The sequence below is a fragment of the Schistocerca piceifrons genome, chromosome 2 (genome assembly GCF_021461385.2).
Source record: "Schistocerca piceifrons isolate TAMUIC-IGC-003096 chromosome 2, iqSchPice1.1, whole genome shotgun sequence".
NCBI lineage: Eukaryota > Metazoa > Arthropoda > Insecta > Orthoptera > Acrididae > Schistocerca > Schistocerca piceifrons.
Window position 1 is genome coordinate 883,258,901 of NC_060139.1, and position 22,741 is coordinate 883,281,641.

The following is a 22,741-nucleotide window of genomic DNA, read 5'->3' on the forward strand; positions in this document are numbered from 1 at the left end:
CTACCTTTGCGCAACTGGATCATTAATCTTCAGAGAATTCAAGCTGAGATAAATAACTTTGCAGATAGGGTGTCCATGATTAAAGCTACAGTTCCAAAACGCTGTAGAAAGAGAAACACTGCCCAGAATGACGTCACATTTCAGTAGCGGAAATCGTCATGGAAAAAAACAATGTAACGAAAATCTGACCAACAGATGGCGCTGTAAAAGTCAGAATATGCACATCAAGAGACGAGTGGCACACGGCTGCTCCTCAGTTCTCGTCAGAGAAGCCCATCATGAGGGATCGTGCGCTGCCGGTAAAGCTGTTATACAAGACCGGGGGCTGTGCGTCAGTAGCCCTACAGAAGCTCTGGACACTCAAAGGGATCAACAAAAATCTGATCCAATATCGGCTAACTGTCTGGAGAAAATGATTACAAAATTATGAAAGAGTTTCTTTCGAAGAGCAGTGTGACAGAGGCAGGGAAGCACTTGATCCGACCCCGAAGATGTGGCCACAGCAATGTATCAGGGGAATTGCCCGAACGTGGGACATGCCTTCGAGCACGGTGCATAAAATCCTACGAAACATCGTGCACTACTGGCTATACAAAATTACCCAAGTTCGGGGATTGCTTCATGCTGACCTGCCAGCAAGACAAACGTTCGCACTGCAATTTTTTGCTCGCATGGACGTGCACAATGAATGGCCATGGAAAATTCTGTGAACGGACGAAGCCCATTTCCATCTCCAACGAAGAATATGGGCAATGTTAAACCTGCACGCTTATCAACCGGTACTACTTCATTGATGGCATCGTTTTTCGTATGATGGATCCTACGGGATGTGTTACCTGCACCATCACTGGTAAACACGATGACGGTCTGTGGCACACCAACGTCTTTCCAGACCTTCAACAGCGTGGATAGCATCTTTTTTTATGGAAGATCACACTCCTCGGCAAGTAGCACAGCCATTGAAGTGGCTGCTGCAGAGGCATTTCGGAAACACTACAATTATCAGCCAACATTTCCCCACAGTCTGGCTTTCCATATGACCTGATTCTATCCCATGTGACTTCTGGCTGTGAGATTATCTGAAAGATGTGTTCAGTGCTCCAGTTATGAACGCAGCTGAAGTGAAGGCACGCACTGCGCAGCGCATTCTGAACGTGATCCCCCGAGATACCCCGATCTCTTGTGTAACATGCTGTTTCCCCATTTCAACGTGTAGCACAAAACGGTGGACATGCCTTGAGCCCGTCTCATGACAGTTAGAAAGCGATGTTATTTTGAACTTTATGCAATTTTTGGCGCCAGGACAGTAAAAAAACTGATGTCATTTTGCTGTGTGGGTCTTTAGCCTCAGGACAGTTTAAAACCGACTTTTTCGTACCGACGGTGTACGACGCTGCCTTGGTGGGTGCGCTCATCCAACCACGAGTGCCACAATCGTTAACTGCCAAACCTGTGCCGTCATGCGTATTGAACAGTAAGAATGGTGCAAAGTGCAACTAAAACCATAGCCATTGCATTGCGAATCAGCTGTCATTTATAACCAAACCCGTTTACGTTAAGTCGCTTGCAGCAGCTTCTATTGGTAAAATTTTCACGTTAATTTTTTTTCTTTCTGATTCATAACATTTCCCCCCGCATCGATGATTTACTGTTCAAATCTGACGTCGTTCTGAGCAGTGTTTCTGTTTCTAAAGCGTTTTCAAACTGGAAATTTAATTACACACACCTGTATATCGAGCAATCTCTTACGCAATCTCGGCGTTACAAACGTTGTACATATCTAAAAGTAATGGCCTGATGGCAATCTGCATATATTAAACTCTCAATAAAACGTCACTGTACCTTGCATTAGTTAAAAACACATGGTTATAGGCATACACTAACAGAAGACAAGCCAAATTAACACTAGTTTTAAAACGGGGTACGTACGAGAAGGAAGCTTGACATTCCAAAACAAGCCCCTCACTTGTAGTAGAGACCGAAGCACTCACGTACACAATTTAACAGGGTCACAGTCTCACACGATGGGACAACATTCACTCAACCTAACAAATAAAACAAAGTATTCAACTTTTAGATTTGCACCTCTTGTATTTTTTTCTGCAGTTACATGTTTGGCTAACAAGAGAAAAAAACAGTGGTTTAGCATAAAAAGTGGAATCTGTATTCTGGTATTGTTTATTTATTGAAATTTTCCTCTATACAAAGGTTTTTCTACAACATAACAAATACTTGGAAATTATTACATCTCTTAGATAAGATCTTAACGTATCTCCTCAGGATGTCCTTCCAGGTGTTTCGATTCCCACGATTTCGTTAAGAGGGAATCGAAAAAAATTACTGAACTCAGTTTACTCAAATATGGTTCAATACTGAAAATACGGATTGCTTTTACTGTTTTAAAGGAAGAACCGCTAATCAAGAGAAATCTCCTACATTTACATTTATTTTTACTTGTCAAAATTAGCGAATACTAAGATATTTATTACGACTCTGGGCCGTTATCACAATGGTGCTCACCTCTGCACCAATGTTAACCTATAAAATCTGCAGAAAGAAATTAATTTTATCACTTCATGAATATAGGAGCTGGTCCAGATACACAACAACCCATTTAAGTAATATTTGATTATATTTAGGCTAAATATTACATGAAACTTACACGTTTTCCTGCCTCGTCACAATACGAAGAAACAAAAGGGAAGCGAGAGAGATCTTTCTTGCAAGAAAACAGAGATTGCAATTACACTCGCAAGTCATATTAATTGATGACAGAGTATTTGTTATTTTTCTGAGATTATATTTCGTAACGACGTCAATTTTGATATATTTGCGAAGTTATTTAACATCATTTTTATTCCGTTATGGGGGTACGGCCATATTACGTCGTTTCTTAATTTCTGTTTTCCAGAAATTCTTGCTGATCTCCAGAATTCCATTTCTACCGCTTACATGTTTTTTTAGGCGTTTCAGATTTGTGGTTCAAGTCTCCACTTCATACATAACTACGTTCTCTAGTATTGATTTATATATGATATCCTTATTTGGTTCGGTTTATTACATTTTTACTCTACATCTACATACATAGTCCGCAATCCACCATATGGTGCGTGGCGGAGGGTACCTCGTACCACAACTAGCATCTTCTCTCCCTGTTCCACTCCCAAACAGAACGAGGGAAAAATGACTGCCTATATGCCTCTGCACGAGCCCTAATCTCTCTTATCTTTGTGGTCTTTCTGCGAAATATAAGTTGGCGCCAGTAAAATTGTACTGCAGTCAGCCTCAAATGCTGGTTCTCTAAATTTCCTCAGTAGCGATTCACGAAACGAACGCCTCCTTTTCTCCAGAGACTCGCACACGAGTTTCTGAAGCATTTCTGTAACACTCGCGTGATGATCAAACCTACCAGTAACAAATCTAGCAGCCCGCCTCTGAATTGCTTCTATGTCCTCCCTCAATCCGACCTGATAGGGATCCCAAACTCTCGAGCAGTACTCAAGAATAGGTCGTATTAGTGTTTCATAAGCGGTCTCCTTCACAGATGAACCACATCTTCCGAAAATTCTACCAACGAACCGAATACAACTGTCCGCCTTCCCCACAACTGCCATTACATGCTTGTCCGACTTCATATCGCTCTGCAATGGTACGCCCAAATATTTAAGCGACGTGCCTGTGTCAAGCGCTACACTACTAATTGAGTATTCAAAGATTACGGGATTTTTTTTCCCTATTCATCTACATTAAATTGCATTTATTTATATTTAGAGTTAGCTACCATTCTTTACACCAATCAAGTCGTCTTGTATCCTCCTACTGTCACTCAACGACGACACCTTCCCGTACATCACAGCATCATCAGCAAACTGCCTCACATTGCTATCCACCCTATCAATTTTTTTTTTTTTTTTTGGTCATCAGTCTACTGACTGGTTTGATTCGGCCCGCCACGAATTCCTTTCCTGTGCTAACCCTTCATCTCAGAGTAGCACTTGCAACCTACGTCCTCAATTATTTGCTTGACGTATTCCAATCTCTGTCTTCCTCTACAGGTTTTGCCCTCTACAGCTCCCTCTAGTACCATGGAAGTCATTCCCTCATGTCTTAGCAGATGTCCTATCATCCTGTCCCTTCTCCTTATCAGTGTTTTCCACATATTCCTTTCCTCTCCGATTCTGCGTAGAACCTCCTCATTCCTTACCTTATCAGTCCACCTAATTTTCAACATTGCCTTGAATTTCGATTTTGAAATTCGTGCTTTTTTTTGTCGTGGAGAACCAGGAGTTTTCCAATGCATCGATTGGCGTTTAGTTTCGGGATCGTAAGTAAAAAACCACGATTCATCGCAAGTAATAACATTTTGTAAGAAGGTGGGATCACTTTCAATGTTTTCCAGGATGTCAGAACAAACCATTCTTCGGCGTTCCTTCTGTTCAATTGTGAGACACTTTGGAACCATTTTTGAACACACTTTGTTCATGTTGAAACTTTCATGAAGAATCTGCCTAACACTTTCCTTGTCAGCTCCTGTTAACTCAGACACTGCTCTGATTGTTAAACGGCGATCTTGTCGAACAAGTTTACCGATTTTTTTTCAATGTTTGCATCAGTTTTTGCTGACAATGGTCTGCCAGTGCGAGTGTCATCACTGGTGTCTTCGCGGCCATCTTTGAATCGTTTAAACCACTCAAACACTTGTGTTCGCGATAAACAATCATCGCCGTACACTTGTTGTAACATTACAAACGTTTCACTTGCAGATTTTCCTAGTTTGAAACAAAATTTGATGTTAACACGCTGTTCTTTCTGTACACTTAACATTTTACTACGCACAGACAAAACGTCAACTACTTAAAACAGACGCCATGGGCAGACTGAGTGCAGGAGGCAGATGAAACTCGAGCAGTAGGCGGAGCGAGAGTCACGTGACAGGCCACGTGACTTTCAGCCTTATTGCATTCGTTTTATTGTTTTACCAGTACTAGTCCGGTTTTTTTCTAGCCACACCTCGTATTGTATATGACCCGTCTCTCCCTATAGCTTACCCCTACTTTTTTCAGAATCTCGAACAGCTTGCACCGTTTTATATTGTCGAACGCTTTTTCCAGGTCGACAAATCCTATGAAAGTGTCTTGATTTTTCTTTAGCCTTGCTTCCATTATTAGCCGTAACGCCAAAATTGCCTCTCCCGTCCCTTTACTTTTCCTAAAGCCAAACTGATCGTTACCTAGCGCATTCTCAATTTTCTTTTCCATTCTTCTGTATATTATTCTTGTAAGCAGCTTCAATGCATGAGGTGTTAAGCTGATTGTGCGATAATTCTCGCACTTGTCAGCTCTTGCCGTCTTCGGAATTGTGTGGATATGCTTTTCCGAAAGTCAGGTGGTATATCGCCAGACTCATATATTCTACACACCAACGTGAATAGTCGTTTTGTTGCCACTTCCCCCAATGATTTTAGAAATTCTGATGGAATGTTATCTATCCCTTCTGCCTTACTTGACCGTAAGTCCTCCAAAGCTCTTTTAAATTCCGATTCTAATACTGGATCCCCTATCTCTTCTAAATCGACTCCTGTTTCTTCTTCTTCTATCACATCAGCCAAATCTTCACCCTCATAGAGGCTTTCAATGTATTCTTTCCACCTATCTGCTCTCTCCTCTGCATTTAACAGTGGAATTCCCGTTGCACTCTTAATGTTACCACCGTTGCTTTTAATGTCACCAAAGGTTGTTTTGACTTTCGTGTATTCTGAGTCTGTCTTTCCGACAATCAAATCTTTTTCGATGTCTTCACATTTTTCCTGCAGCCATTTCGTCTTAGCTTCCCTGCACTTCATATTTATTTCATTCCTCAGCGACTTGTATTTCTGTATTCCTGATTTTCCCGGAACATGTTTGTACTTCCTCCTTTCATCGATCAACTGAAGTATTTCTTCTGTTACCCATGGTTTCTTCGCTACCTTCTTTGTACCTATGTTTTCCTTCCCAACTTCTGTGATGGCCCTTTTTAGATATGTCCATTCCTCTTCCACTGTACTGCCTACTGCGCTATTCCTTATTGCTGTATCTATAGCGTTAGAGAACTTCAAACGTATCTCGTCATTCCTTAGTACTTCCGTATCCCACTTCTTTGCGTATTGATTCTTCCTGACTAATGTCTTGAACTTTAGCCTACTCTTCATCACTACTATATTGTGATCTGAGTCTATATCTGCTCCTGGGTACGCCTTACAATCCAGTATCTGATTTCGGAATCTCTGTCTGACAATGATGTAATCTAATTGAAATCTTCCCGTATCTCCCGGCCTTTTCCAAGTATAGCTCCTCCTCTTGTGATTCTTGAACAGGGTATTCGCTATTACTAGCTGAAACTTGTTACAGAGCTCAATTAGTCTTTCTCCTCTTTCATTCCTTGTCCCAAGCCCATATTCCCCTGTAACCTTTTCTTCGACTCCTTCCCCTACAACTGCATTCCAGTCGCCCATGAATATTAGATTTTCGTCCCCCTTTACATACTGCATTACCCTTTCAATATCCTCATACACTTTCTCTATCTGTTCATCTTCAGCTTGCGACGTCGGCATGTATACCTGAACTATCGTTGTCGGTGTTGGTCTGCTGTCGATTCTGATTAGAACAACCCGGTCACTGAACTGTTCATAGTAACACACCCTCTACCCTACCTTCCTATTCATAACGAATGCTACACCTGTTATACCATTTTCTGCTGCTGTTGATATTACCCGATACTCATCTGACCAGAAATCCGTGTCTTCCTTCCACTTCACTTCACTGACCCCTACTATATCTAGACTGAGCCTTTGCATTTCCCTTTTCAGATTTTCTAGTTTCCCTACTACGTTCAAGCTTTTGACATTCCACGCCCCGACTCGTAGAACGTTATCCTTTCATTGATTATTCAATCTTTTTCTCATGGTAACCTTTCCCTTGGCAGTCCCCTCCCGCAGATCCGGATGGGGGACTATTCCGGAATATTTTGCCAATGGAGAGATCATCATGACACTTCTTCAATTACAGGCCACATGTCCTGTGGATACACGTTACGTGTCTTTAATGCAGTGGTTTTCATTGCCTTCTGCATCCTCATGTCGTTGATCATTGCTGATTCCTCAGCCTTTAGGGGCAATTTCTCACCCCTAGGACAAGAGAGTGCCCTGAACCTCTATCCGCTCCTCCGCGCGGTTCCAAACTGTAGAGCCTAGAACCACTTTTTTTTTTTTTTGTTACCGTATAAGGAATTTTTACTAGCAGTTAGCAACTCCATTAATTAAAATGGGAAATAAAAGGTTGTAGTCAGCGGCTTCCACCGAGATTGGAACTACTATGTCTTATAGTACGAGCACCGCAACGCACAAGGAACCTCTGTTTTTTTTTAGCGCCTTTAACCGCTTTTTTAATTTATTTATTTTTTACTTAAGTGTCCTACATCTATACAAATACATAAATAAGATTTACATACAAGGTCTATGAAAGTGAAAATAAAAATTCGTATTCCAAGCGGATTTTTTTTATCTTGTTTTTGGGAGCAGGAAGGCAGGGTAAACAAACAATCTCTATTCGTACAATTGTACTATCTTAGGGATAAGAAAAGGATCGAGACAGCAAAAACAAAGCAAAAACAATTTGGAAACCAGAAAATCAACGTAAAGGCCGCCCTTTTTTTGTGTAACATGAATAAAGTAAATGATAATCCTAGTCACGGGCGGGAGTGAAAATGAAGTTATCATCTGCATCACAATCCCGACAGCACACGGTGTCGCATCATAAATCTGGCAGACAGCCATATAATCTTGACCATTTCTGCCTTTGTGGGCGGCATATATTTATGTATTTCTCCTGCGTCGACCATGTAGGGGCCAGTTTTCTTCTCAGTGTGCTGTATGCCAATATAACTGAACCGCGCAGTATTGTCTCTAGTCGTTCTGCTGCAGGAGTCTTCTCAATTCTGGGACACCCCAGCTGTCGGGCGGATTGTGAAAAACACTTCCTAAAAAATTGGAAAAGTAAGTCCTGTATTTCGTATGACTCCGTATGAGCTCGTGTTGTTCTTGTAAATACATCCAATAATCCATCACGGACTTAATATCGTACGAATACAAATATTTCGTCGCATGTCCAGCGATCCAATTGACCGCATCCGTCTTTTGTTTGGGAAAAAAGGTCTTGTCCGGTAGAAAAAGTACATCCGATGTGATTTCTGTGTAGTTAGTGCGCCGAAGGAAGGCCAATATTCGACGCGTCAGCATCCAGACGTCCCTCGCTGCGCCACACACTAAACCATGTTCTTCCGTTGCTAACAAGCCACAGTTTGTGCAAAGAGGAGAATCGACCATATGAATTGTATGTAATCGACTCCTGGTCACAAGTGTACGGTTTATAAGAATGTACCACATCGATCTCGCTGCTGTTGACAGTAATGGAGTATGCACTGCACACCAAATGTGGTTCCACGTTCTCGACGGGTATTTGAATTCCATGACGTTGCGGGCATGGTATTCCATCAAGCACCTATAGATCTCCCGAGTCGTGGGTATTCTCGTCGAAGGTACTTTCAGACGAACATAACTGTAATCAACAAGAAATGAGACAATGTGTGCAAGAGAAGGCGAAATATTGCCCACCGCAATAGGGGGTTCGTACGAAGGCGGAACAAGTGCTTCTATCAGAGCTGACGTTATGGTGTGCTTTCGTTGCTGCCAATTTCGTATCATCGCTCGCATGTAAAGCGCCAGAGCTTTGTTTCGCACGTTTGTGAGGTTGAGGCCACCGTTCCGGAATTGTAGCGTTAACGTGTCATATGTGATCTTAAACAACATCCGAGTACTAACATAGTAACCAAAGGCAGCCATGAGGCGGTCTGCAATACCCTTCGGTATTGGTAGGATCTGCGCTAAATGGGGCAGTCGTGACGCTATGTGAACGTTAGTGTATGCCACAAGCTGGATCATGTCAAAGGCTCTCACTGAGTTGTTCCGTATCGCCAAACGAACATTTTGCAGAAGCCGCCGAGAACTCGCCGCCGCTGACCGCCGTAGTGAACGGGTAAATGTGATCTCCAGACATCTCAGCGATTCCACCATCTGAAACGGTTCCGGTATGTCTTCCAGACCCCGTCCAATGTGCATAATTTTGGATTTCGTCATGTTAATGACACTGCCTGCTGCCGTCCCGTAAGAGTCTAGATATTCAACAGCCTGATGCACTTCATGACCTGATCTGACAAGAAGGATCAGGTCGTCCGCATATGCGCGACAAACGAAAGAGTTCTCATTAAGCGCTATCCCAGTAAGTGAGCGCCTCATAACACACATCAGCGGCTCAAGCGCTATCGCAAACAGCATCATGGAGAGTGGGCACCCTTGTCGGACGGAGCTGTTAATAGGAACCGAGCCCGCTTCCCGACCGTTTACAATCACCTTCGATGTAGCCCCTCGTATTAGCCTCATAATGATGGAGATGAAAACAGGTGGAATCTCCATTCGGCTCATGACTGACGCCAAGAAGTCATGGTTTATCCTGTCGAACGCACAATCGAAGTCCACAGATATCATCGCTGCTCGCATTTTACAAGTTTCCGCAAGGGCGATAACGTCACGGTATTCACTTAACGCCGAGGAGATGTTGCTTCGCACCCCTAGGCAAGCCTGATCAGGGGATATTGTCCTGGATATCGCCAGCTTGAGACGAGACGCTAGTAGCCGTGCAAAAATTTTATAATCGGTGTTTAGCATAGTGAGAGGCCGATATTGATTAACACTGCGATTCCCCGCCATCTTCGGGATGGGAAGAAGAAAGCCCGTCACAAAATCCGACGGTAGGCGCATGTTCGGACTCATCGCCTCATTGTACATCGGACACCTACTGTGGCATCATCATGTCCGCGAATTCTCGATAAAACTCTAGCGTAATCCCATCTGGCCCGGTGATTTATGGGCCGCTCCTTTTGTAAGTGCCACCTTTATATCGTCTTCTGTGAGTGGCTCCATAAGCGCTGCCTTATCCGTCTCTGTCAGTGTCGTTTGCAGATGTTGCAGTATCTCTTCCCCTACCTGACGGTCCGTCGGTGTACCGGCATAGAGATGGCGGAAATGCTCTAAAAATTCATTTGCAATGTCCTGTTGTCAGTTGACGGCCATCTAAACCGTGGAGCACTGTTACCAATGCCCGGCGGTAACGCTTATGTTCCTGCGACACATGGTGCATCGAGGTACGTTCCCCAGTGATGGTGTCAAGACATCTTGCCCGTATTGGGATGCCACCCAGTCGTCGTCGCGTGATCGATAGGATTTGTGCCTTGAGACGATGAACTTCCGCATGATGTTCTGCAGACGGCACCTGGAAGGACAGCTCACGAAGCATGGTGTAATAATAATCAAGTGTGTCTCTCTGCCATCTCGCCTTATCCCGACCATACTGTATTAGAGCTCTTCTTATTGCCGGCTTAGTGCACTCGAGCCACCATTGAAGCACGGAGGTATACGTTGGTAGACGGCGTTGACATGTGGCCCATACCTCCTCGACTCTCTGACGACATTCGGGGTCCGCCAAAAGGGACGAATTGAGCTTCCATGTCCCGCGGCTTCTCCACACACTTTGCCTAGGGAGTGACATGGTAGAAATGTAAGCCAGATGATCAGTAAATGCCGCAGGCCATCGTTCCGCGTCGACCACCTTATGCTGTAGGCCAACCGAAACATATATTCGATCGAGTCTGCTCGCCGAGTGACTGGTAAAAAAAGTATATCCCTCACGGTTCCTATGAATCATGTCCCAGGTGTCGCTTAACTCCAGATCCCGGCATAGCACATGCAATTCACGACAGGTATTGTAATGTGGTGTCTGGTCTTTTTGGGCTAAAACACAATTGAAGTCACCACCTATAATGAAATGATCGAATCTGCCGGTAAATAAGGGCACAATCTCTTCCGAATAATATCTCGCACGCGCCCGTCTGTTGTCTGTGCCGGAAGGGGCATAAACATTGAGAATGCGAATTCCATTAACAGTTATCGCCAGTCCTCGTGCCGAAGGTAGATAAGCCAGGTCTCGGACCGGAATCCCGTCCCGGACCAACATCGCCGTTCCACTGTCGTTGTTCGAGTGCGGCGAGGTGTAGGAGATGTATCCATGTACTTCCTGGAACTCAGGAATGTAAATTTCCTGCACCATCAGTATATCCACATCCGACGCGTATATCATGTCCCTAAACAACTGCTGTTTCACGGGCGATCTAATGGTATTTACATTCACTGTCCCTATTCTGTATGCCTGGGGTCGAGTAGCTGTCATCTCCACATGATGTTAAAATGACAAAGTTTCACCGTGTCGATAGTCCCTTTGCACATCCGCCGAGGGTCGCCCGAGAAACGTGTCCCTGCGGCATTAGGTTTCTTGAGATGCGGACGGATGCAAGGCCCCACCAACAGAATGGTCCGCATCGGTGATGTCGTCGTCCTGCTCATACCAGCTGATACTATTGGTGTGCTCCAAATTTTCCTGTGCGTCATTGATGTGTGACATCTGTTGTTCTTTCGCAGCTGTAGACTCCACCGCCGAAGGGGTAGCAGGCCCCTGAGCGGATGCGTCGTCTGAACGATATGACATCATTTCACTGTCCGAATTCATATGATCTGCGACATCCGAAGCTTGTGGTTCCATGTCAGACAGGTCCATAGTGTTAGACTCGTCTGGGCTCCCTAGAAGAGAAGGGAGCGTCTCCGCAGAGTTTAGTCGGCGCTTCTTGCGGCGCTTTGGCGAGCGTTGTTTGCGGGCCCTAACCTCGGCCTCTGGTGTTAGCGCATCTTGCATCTCCTGCGTTCCCGCTGCCGCCACAATGCCCTGGGGCCGTTCCATTTCAGCTTCCATGCCTATTGTGATGCTCTCATCCTCTTTCTGCGCCACCTGTAGTGTCTGAGATTGGAGGTTGGTCGGAGCCATTCCTTCTTCAGTGGCGTCCGTAGGCGCCTCAATCAACTGCGTCGTCGGTTCGATGGTGCGCTCCGACCTCGGCGTCACCTCCCCGCGAAGTGCCATCACGTAAGTCATCGGCAGTGACGTTGGTGTAGTCGGATTCTGGAAGTCTCCGCTGGGGAGTTGCACGAGTCTCCTCAGCATACACGCTGATCGAAGATGTCCTTCACCACCACACCCAGAGCATGTCCGGGGCTGTCCATCATAGATGACAATAGCTCTACAGCCGCCGATGTTTATGTACGATGGCACATGTTTCGTAAGGGCAATTCGCACCTGTCGCACACCATTGAGCACTGGATACGTGCTAAAACTTGCCCAGCGTTCGGCCGTATGACTAATAACTCTGCCATATGGCTGGAGTGATTCAGTGACCAATGATTCGGGTACCTCGAAAGGCAGCTCGAAGATTCGAATCGTACGCACGCCCAGGCCCGAATGAGCGACTAAAACTTCGCCAATATGACCATCGGAGTGTCGGAACTGGAAACCTCGTTTGGCGGCTTTAATGATCCTATCACATGCTGCGTCGTCAATCATCTTTACGTAAAGAGTGCTGCTCACGATTGATAAATGAATTCCAATAATCTCCGTGTAATTAAGATGCACTTCGTCCCTCAAGAAACGTTCGATTTCGAAAGCCTTCGGTGTTGCATACTCGTTACAGAACGTGAACTGTATCGTGGTTTTTCGGAAAATGTGTGCCATGGCGTTCGATTCAAACAGTAACACACGCGAGTGACGACGGTGTAAACACCGGTTCTTCCGCGACCGTTCGCAGCCGAGACGTAAACAAGTCCGAGCTGCTCCGCGGCGAAAGGCGGACTGTCCCTAGACTACCTATATTCAATAACAATAATACGAACATGTAAGAGACACAACTAGAAGGACAACGCCGTAAAGAACCACAATGACACGCAAAGCTTCATCACAGCAATCCATTGACAGCACACAAGAAAGTAACACTGTACGTGAAGGAAACGATGTTGCGCCAATCGCGCGGAACTTGGCCCCGCCTCTTCCGATAGCTGCAGCCAGTTAGCCAGCGAGTAATAATTTTTCATGGGCTGCGGGGGTAATAAAGCTGAAACCGCAGCCAGCGTCACCGGCCGGCCGGCCCGGCGGTAAACTCTTATCCGGTGTGTGTGTGGTAGGGTCGCCCCTGCCCTTCCCCTGCTGCTGCTGCTGCGGCTGTCGCTGCGGCAGACGGGACGATTTAGACGGACATAAAGCGCGCCCGCCGCCTGCCGCCCGCAGCGCGTCTCATCCGCCGGAGAGCCGCCGCGCCGCTGCTATCGGCCTGCGACGGCGGCGCCGCCTCGCCTCAGCCGTCCAGCTGACGGGTCGCAGCCGCAGATAGTGGCCACTGTGCCCGGGAGCCGCGCCATAAAACACATGCCGCCCCCAAAACACAGCGCTGCGTCCACAATCTTCAAGAGTAAAAGGGGGGAGGGGGCCGGGCGGTGGCGAGAGAGGATCTACAATGGCAAAGGAGGGTGCTCACTGAAATAAATCTTCGTGGTACTATTATTATTATTATTACACATTTTTGCCCTTAACACAGTCCTTGAAATTGATAATTTTATTCATTGAAATGTCTATTAACTCACAGTCATCATGGGTTTAGAAAACATCGTTCCTGTGAAACACAACTAGCTCTTTATTCACATCTACATCTACATCTACATGATTACTCTGCAATTCACATTTAAGTGCTTGGCAGAGGGTTCATCGAACCACAATCGTACTATCTCTCTACCATTCCACTCCCGAACAGCACGCGGGAAAAACGAACACCTAAACCTTCCTGTTCGAGCTCTGATTTTTCTTATTTTATTTTGATGATCATTCCTACCTGTGTACGTTGGGCTCAACAAAATATTTTCGCATTCGGAAGAGAAAGTTGGTGACTGAAATTTCGTAAATAGATCTCGCCGCGGCGGAAAACGTCTTTGCTTTAATGACTTCTATCCCAACTCGCGTATCGTATCTGCCACTCTCTCTCCCCTATTATGTGATAATACAAAACGAGCTGTCCTTTTTTTGCACCCTCTCGATATCCTCCGTCAATCCCACCTGGCAAGGATCCCACACCGCGCAGCAATATTCTAACAGAGGACGAACGACTGTAGTGTAAGCTGTCTCTTTAGTGGACTTGTTGCATCTTCTAAGTGTCCTGCCAATGAAACGCAACGTTTGGCTCGCCTTCCCCACAATATTATCTATGTGGTCTTTCCAACTGAAGTTGTTCGTAATTTTAACACCCAGGTACTTAGTTGAATTGAGAGCCTTGAGAATTTTAATATTTACCGAGTAATCGAATTCCAGCGCATTTCTTTTGGAACTCATGTGGATCACCTCACACTTTTCGTTATTTAGCGTCAACTGCCACCTGACACACCATACAGCAACCTTTTCTAAATCGCTTTGCAACTATTACTGGTCTTCGGATGACCTTACTAGACGGTAAATTACAGCATCATCTGCGAACAACCTAAGAAAACTGCTCAGATTGCCACCCAGGTCATTTATATAGATCAGGAACAGCAGAGGTCCCAGGACGCTTCCCTGGGGAATACCTGATATCACTTCAGTTTTACTCGATGATTTGCCGTCTATTACTACGAACTGCAACATTCCTAATAGCAAATCACATGAAGTGTTGAGTGCTATTGACAAGGGATTTCAGATTGATTCCGTATTTCTCGGTTTCCGGAAGGCTTTTGACGCTGTACCACACAAGCGGCTCGTATTGAAATTGCGTGCTTATGAAAATATCGTCTCAGTTATGTGACTGGATTTGTGATTTCCTGTCAGAGATGTCACAGTTCGTAGTAACTGACGGAAAGTCGTCGAGTAAAGCAGAAGTTATTTCTGGCGTTCCCCAAGGTAATGTTATAGGCCTTTTGCTGTTCCTTATCTATATAAACGATTTGGGTGACAATCTGAGGAGCCATCTTCGGTGGTTTGCACATGACGCTGTCGTTTATCGACTAATAAAGTCCTCAGAAGATCAAAACAAACTGCAAAACGATTTAGAAAAAAATATCTCAATGGTGCGAAAATTGGCAGTTGACCCTGAATAACGAAAAGTGTGAGGTCATCCACATGAGTGCTAAAAGGAACTCGTTAAACTTCGGTTACACGATAAATCAGTCTAATATAAAAGCCGTAAATTCAATACTTATAAAATGTAACAGACCTACTAAGGAGACTGCCTAAACTACGCTTGTCCATCCTCTTTTAGAATACTGCTGCGTGGTGTGGGATTCTTACCAGATAGAACTGACGGAGTACATCGAAAAAGTTCAAAGAAAGGCAGCACGTTTCGTATTATCGCGAAATATGTGAGAGGGTGTCACAGAAATGATACAGGATTTGGGCTGGAAATCATTAAAAGAAAGCCGGTTTTCGTTGCGACAGTATCTAGTCACAAAATTCCAGTTCTCCTCCGACTGCGAAAATAATTTCTTGACACCGACCTACATAGGGAGGAACGATCACCACGATAAAATATGGGAAATCAGAGCTCGTACTGAAAGATATAGGTGTTCATTGTTTCCGCGCGCTATATGAGATTGGAATAATAGAGAATTGTGAAGGTGGTTCGATGAACCCTCTGCCAGGCACTTAAATGTGACTTGCAGAGTATTCATGTAGATGTAGATGTAGATATAGATGAACTCCAATGTTATGTGATTATTCAATTTTTTTGTTCGTGTCCTTCTTTTTCTCTTCCAAAGTCCTCTTCATTCTTTCACTGTATTCTTGTTTCCTTTTTTCTGTTCCTTTTTCCCCATTTTCTCCCTTTCTTTTACTTCATACATCGTGTTCAAAATTTTGTTTCTGACTTGGTCTCTTTATCATTTCGCCATTGATTCCTGCTCGTTTTAGGTCTTCTTCTATTGAAAGGGTTCAGTATCGCCCGACATTGAAAATTCTTGGCTATTCTTGTCAGAAGAACATATTATTTGTAATAATGACTCAATTTCACTTAATACACCCAAGCCAGATACCAATGTAGGAAAGAATGATAATTTATTTATTTAACTGATCACATGTGCACTCCCACAAAATAAATCCCTACATCCAGTTTGGTGAGATTCGTGAAATGAATGAATGTATGGTCGTCTGCTAACCACAGATAGTGAATGTGCAATATATGATCATCTTTGAGATGGTCCTTTGGTCACCTTTGGTGGAACCAAAGAGATGAAATTTACCCCAATACGGTAGCATGGTGCTCCCCCGCCTCTGCGGAGGTGCGAGATGACCTGAAGAACGGCCATGTTTCAGCACTCTGGTGCTGGATCTGGTAAGACCTGTCTTAGGTGTGCTCAGTAAAGACAAATGAGTGGAGAGAATGGTATGCATGTGAAATACTTAAGAGTAGTTTGGAATAATTATTTCTCTATTTCAGGAACTTTTGGGGGAAGATTTAAATGACAGGCAGGCAATATTAAGGGGATCGTAGTAATCTTCGGAAGAGACCAACGGTCACAATGAAACCACGTGTAGCAATAAGTTAAAATACTTGCGAGTGCTAGTACTAAGTTGAAATACTTGCGAGTGCTAGTACTAATTGAAATACTTCCGAGTGCTAAAGTTAAGCTGAATTACTGGCGTGTGTACTATAAGTTGGAAATATTTAAGAAATGGCGTGTACAGGACTTGAAATTGGAGACGAGCACTTCCACGTGGTGAGTATTGTGTGAGTCTCAATCTGTGTATGAGACAAAGGATAAAGAGAAGTACTCGTCCAAGGTATCAGTTGAGGACTCGTTTGTGTGACGAATATGATCTTAATATTACTTTGCGTGTTATGTTTCCGTGTGACGCTAGATTCAAACTTTAATACTCTGAGAGTGAAGCAAGGTGAGTCAGCCGTCTATCCAGCAAAGCCACTTGGCTTGCATTGCACAGGAAGACGCGCATATATCCTCCAGAGTTCGTAGTAGGAAAGAAAAGTTACGAAGTGGGGCAGTGTCGTGTGAAACTGGGATGAATACTAATTGAAGTGGGATGTATGTTGCCAGTGTGATGTATTTAATGCAATTTAAGTATGTGTGGTTTGCATGGGAGAGTAGCAAGGTAGGTTCAGAGGCAGTGCGTTATGCATGTTCCTTTTTTTATCCGTTCGGTCTGGAGTAAATCAGATAGAGAATCACCAACGTAAAGCCATGCCCACTGGGCGGAGTTTCTCATGTGTAATAGTTGTATGAAATGTAATGGTGTGTTTAGGTTATCTTTGAATCATAATAGAATTTATCGGAATAAAAAAGATAGTGAAAAGAAAAAGATTGGTGGCCTTGTTCTTCGAATAGTGTGTAGTCATGATATCCATAATTTATAATGTGTGCGCCGTTCATATTCAGTACGATGTTGATCAAAGCCGTTGGGTAAGAAAGAAAATCTGGTATTGCCAGAGCGTAGTGAACAATCAGAGTTGTGTAAATTCCTAATAGTCAGACTGCGTTATCTGTTTCCGTTGAAACAGGGGAATAATTTGTAGCTTAATTGTGGGTACTAGCGCTCATAATCATTCATTGATGATACTCGAGAAATAAGAATAAATCCACTCGCTTGGCAGACCACTCATCTTGCAGGCCTGACTGCTTAGATGCCACAGTATGAGCAAGGCATGTGTGTGCCTCTCACTATTCCTTGATGCTGCTGTGCCAAGAATTGTAAATCTCTAAAATTTAAGGGCGGCTGCTGACAGGCAATAGAGGCCAACTTTGCCGATGTGCTAATCAAGTAGCAGTATTGTTGACCATGCATCAAACACTCCAGCCGCCCGAGATTGCGACAACGACCACAGGCAAAGCACAGATAACAGCTAAACCCGGAACACAGTGTGACCAAGTGTGAAGTGGCGTATTTTATCTCAGAGAACTTGCATTCTGCCAGAAACTCACGCACTCCAAATACGAATAAGCCTAGCAACCTGTGCTGTTTGTGAGGCCATGAAGTGCGCCAGGAAAAGCTGACGAGACGACCAGCGTGGAACAAATCCACTCGTCTCCTCTCACAGCAAGTCTACGTCAGAAGTGTAGCAATAAGTTTATAAATAATCGAGTCTAGAGGCACAAGTCGTTCAGTCGTGTCGTCGTTCTGTCTGTATCTGGAACCGTAGAGAATAATGATCTCTTGAGTTGCAGAGAGACTGCGAATAACGCTTCGGTGATGAAGATCTGCTGGCCTGCCTGCTGACCAAGTTGTCAAGTTCCAGCCCCAGGTGCGTCGCACCTGTGGCGTAGCACTTGGGAAACTTCCCATATAGGAGGGAATTGCGTACGGCCAGCGACAGCCCTCTGAGGGAATTCAGCCGAGGAACTGCAAGCTGCCTTCAATCCAGCTGGCGGAAGGGCCCCCTAGCAGCTTCCTAGCCTCCTAGACGTCATCGGCGACAATCCTGGTCGACCCCTGGTGCCTTACAGGGGCACTGCTGCACATCGAACTTCTAACAGTGTCAGCTATCGCACGCAAACGCACGACGTAGCTACCATGAATAACTGTGGAGGGGAGTAACAGGCCGAACTCCGGAGGCCACGAATGGGTCGCTCCCTTTCTTCACCAGCTCCCGGGCCACACGGCGCTGAAGTAATAGCCACCCACGCCGAAAGAAGTCTACATCAAACATAGGCCTTAATTCCCAGCATAAAATCTATGACAATGTACGCCTGCAGCACAGACCTGTATGTAAATGAATCATGGACTCCAAGAAAGCCTCAAAAGAAGAGAATGAGAGACTATAAGACGTTGTTTTACTATATGGATTTGGAAGCTATGTAGGCTGATGACTAAAAACGCTAATAAAAGTTAAAATCCAATTTGTGACATATAACTTTGAAACTGTGGGATGAATCCAACGTGCTTCTATTAGTGCCTCTAAACTCCTTGCACTGAATCGAAAAGGCCCAAGGGTATCTTCTTCCTCTTGGTTTGCTAACTATCAAAACCTTTGTATCACCATCGCCAATCCCTACTACCACCGTCTCTGTTTTCTAGAGTTCTTTGAAAAGTCTTCATCCTTCGATTTATAATCGACATCTGATTTGATCTTAAGGGGAATACTCCCCTCCAGTCGGTAGAGTGTTGGCACATTTAGTGAAAAATTAACAGTTCCAGGTATCTCCTGCATATTGTGTCACTCGTGATGTAAAAGGCGCGCTGCGTAAGGGATGTATGACCTTTTGAAACAATCTGTAATTGCTCCTTATAACCAAGCTGGACAGAGAGAGAACAGGGACTCACTAGTTCGGTCTTCAGTTGGTGATAGATATCAACAATAAAATACTTAAGACAGCTGATAATGTGCACATAGGCCAGTAAGCGTTCTTTCTTCTCACGTCAGAACAGGTTGAAAAAGGGTGTATCAGGAGAATATCAGTTTGTTCCAACGGATCAGAATATTCGGCCACCGGAAAATGACGCAGACGGACTGTGATATTTAGACTTTTCTTGCAGCTACGACATTAACGCGTGGGTGGAAACAGTGCAAGCAAAATATGTTGATCGCAGCACGGGATCAGTTGTCTGTCATAACGTACCTAGAAACACAGTCACTGTTTTGGCAGACTCGACAACTACTTCACGTATCACTGCGTCGGATTCAGTTGTCCAGAAAAAATGAACGACGCCGCTGCTTTGCCGAAAGGAAGACCGTAATATTTTCGGAACAGCTTCTCTTCAGTCGTCCTTCAGTGACCGCTATGTACGTTTCGACGCTAACGTGATGACCTAACTTGATAACCTGTAAGTTACTGTTGAGCAGCATAAAGGTAGGTGAGACGGTTTGGGCATCGATAAGTGTACTATAGTGTCTTGAATTCAAAGTATTGTAGGCAAACTGAACAGTGATCACTCGATCAACGGAGTTCTACAGGATCAGGTGCTGTCTTTCTTCTACGTGGTGTTGCCCAGGGATCATGAGGTCCACTCTAGTTCATGATTAGCCAACTATTTATTTTATCTTTATGGCTGTACATCCTTCCTGCAGCCTTGGTGCCTGATAGAGGCAAGTCCACTTGCGTGTGAATTGTGTAAAATTTCTGTCGGTTGCAGCTTTCCACCTATGTGGTGTTTTCTGTGGTGGGCATTGGGGAGATACCCAGCAGTTTTCTAAACGTATATGGAAGACCGCCTAAAAATGACTTTGGGGCTGTCCGGAGGTAAGTTCTTTTGGCACGCAAATTCTATCACGGTTTGGATGGCTAATGTGCTTCGCGTTCAGCTACACGAACTGGTCTCCTTCAGTTAACACCACAAGACACATCTAACAAGGGCACTCGTTTGATGAGGAATATGGGCGTCGCTGGGCTTTCACATTACCTGACTTGTCACCCACTGAGCATACGGATTTGGCTCGTCAAAAATTTGTTAGTACTGTGGCACCTACTACTGTCGTTTTTCGGAACCCCACAAAAGTGGAAAAAGAGATTGGAACGAAGAAAAATGAAGAGCAGAATTTTGAATAAGCAAAATCTTTTAGAAACTTCGCAAGCTTGGGGACAGAAAATGGAAGCCGTGTGGATTAAATAAAATGGGGTAAACGTAAAAGTCTATTGATAGTAAAAATAGTTGCGAAAGTATTGAGAATGAGATTCGCCTTTTTATTAACGCGTGGTGTTGTATGGCAGCGAAACACAATCGGAGAAAAAGAGACTTCTGAAACGTGGCTGTGAAGAACAATGCTAAAAGCGAAACTAACAGACAGAATGGGGAATGAAGAAGTACTAAACAAAAGGAGAGGAAAGGCTAGCGGAAATGATATGTATAATGGAAAAATAGTCTGTAGAGAAGCGTCATTGAAGGAATGGCTACAGGGAAAAAGAGGGAGAGGTAGAAGAGAATTATTTGGAAAATTGGATGGCACTAAAAATGGAATAAATTAGCAGCAGATTAAGGAAGAAACAAACGAAGGACAAAAGTGGGGAGAATCTACTCAATACCTCTAGTAATACAGATATAACGAAGAAAAGGAGTCCATGAAAGAAAGAAAACTGCATTAGTAAACGGCGAACCCAAGAGACAATCCAAGTTGCAGCAACAAAAAATTGAGTGCCAGTTTGCCATACAATCACTCGCAGAATTTAAAAATTTAAAAAGCCCTCAAAATCTGCGCAATGAGAGCTATAATGTTAAGGTAAAGGCTTCACGAAGTAAGAGAAAAATTATATTTAGAAACTGTGCATGTATTGATGCAGCGTATATCACGGCGCGCCAATTACCCAGACTGTATTCGTCCAGTACTTCCAACAAACATTCAGGAAACCTTTTCTTGCTGACACACTCCCGAAAATGGCGTGAGGAAAAAAGTTACCATATTTTCGCTGTTCATGCAGTGAAGCTGTAGCATAGGGCATACAGCTTTAATATTTCACTTCTTTACTACTAATTATCTTCCAAACAATATTACAGACAGTATCCACATATACCGACGAATTGATCTGTTCAAGGATGGTCCATTAATAGTGACCGGGCCAAATATCTCAGGAAATAAGCATCAAACGAAAAAACTACAAAGAACGAAACTCGTCTAGCTTGAAGGGGGAAACCAGATGGCGCTACGCATGGCCCGGTATATGTCGCTGCCATAGGTCAAACGGATATTAACTGCATTTTTTAAAATAGGAACCCACATTTTTTATTACATATTCGTGTAGTACGTAAAGAAATATGACCACTTTTTTCGCTTTGTGATAGATGGCGCTGCAATAGTCACAAACGTGTAAGTACTTGGTATAACGTAACAACCCGCCAGTGCGGACGGTATTTCCTTCGTGATACATTACCCGTGTTAAAATAGACCGTTTACCAGTTGCGGAAAAGGTCGATATCGTGTTTACGTATGGCTATTGTGATCAAAATGCCCAACGGGCGTGTGCTATGTATGCTGCTCGGTATCCTGGACGACATCATCCAAGTGTCCGGACCGTTCGCCGGATAGTTACGTTATTTAAGGAAACAGGAAGTGTTCAGCCACATGTGAAACGTCAACCACGACCTGCAACAAATGATGATGCCCTTGTAGGTGTTTTAGCTGCTGTCGCGGCTAATCCGCGCATCCGTAGCACACAAACTGCGCGAGAATCTGGAACCTCAAAAACGTCGGTGTTGAGAATGCTACACCAACATCGATTTTACCCGTACCATATTTCTATGCGCCACGAATTACATGGCGACGACTTTGAACATGGGGGACAGTTATGCCACTGGGCACAAGAGAAACTACGGGACGATGACAGACTTTTTGCACGCGATCTATTTAGTGACGAAGCGTCATTCACCAACAGCGGTAAAGTAAACCGGCATAATATGCACTATTGGGCAACGGAAAATCCACGATGGCTGCGACAAGTGGAACATCAGCCACCTTGGCGTGTTAAAGTATGGGAGGAAGGATAATTGGCCCTCATCTTATAGATTGAAATCTAAATGCTGCTGATTTCCTACGTAATGTTCTACCGATGTTACTACAAGATGTTTCACTGCACGAGAGAATGGCGATGTACTTCCAACATGATGAATGTCCGGCACATAGCTCGCGTGCAGTTGAAGCGGTATTGAATAGAATATCTCGTGACAGGTGGATTGGTCATCGAAGCACCATACCATGGTCCGGACGTTCACCTGATCTGACGTGGGGAAAGTTGAAGGATATTTGCCATCGTGATCCACCGACAACGCCTGACAACATGCGCCAGCGCATTGTCAATATATGTGCGAATATTACGGAAGGC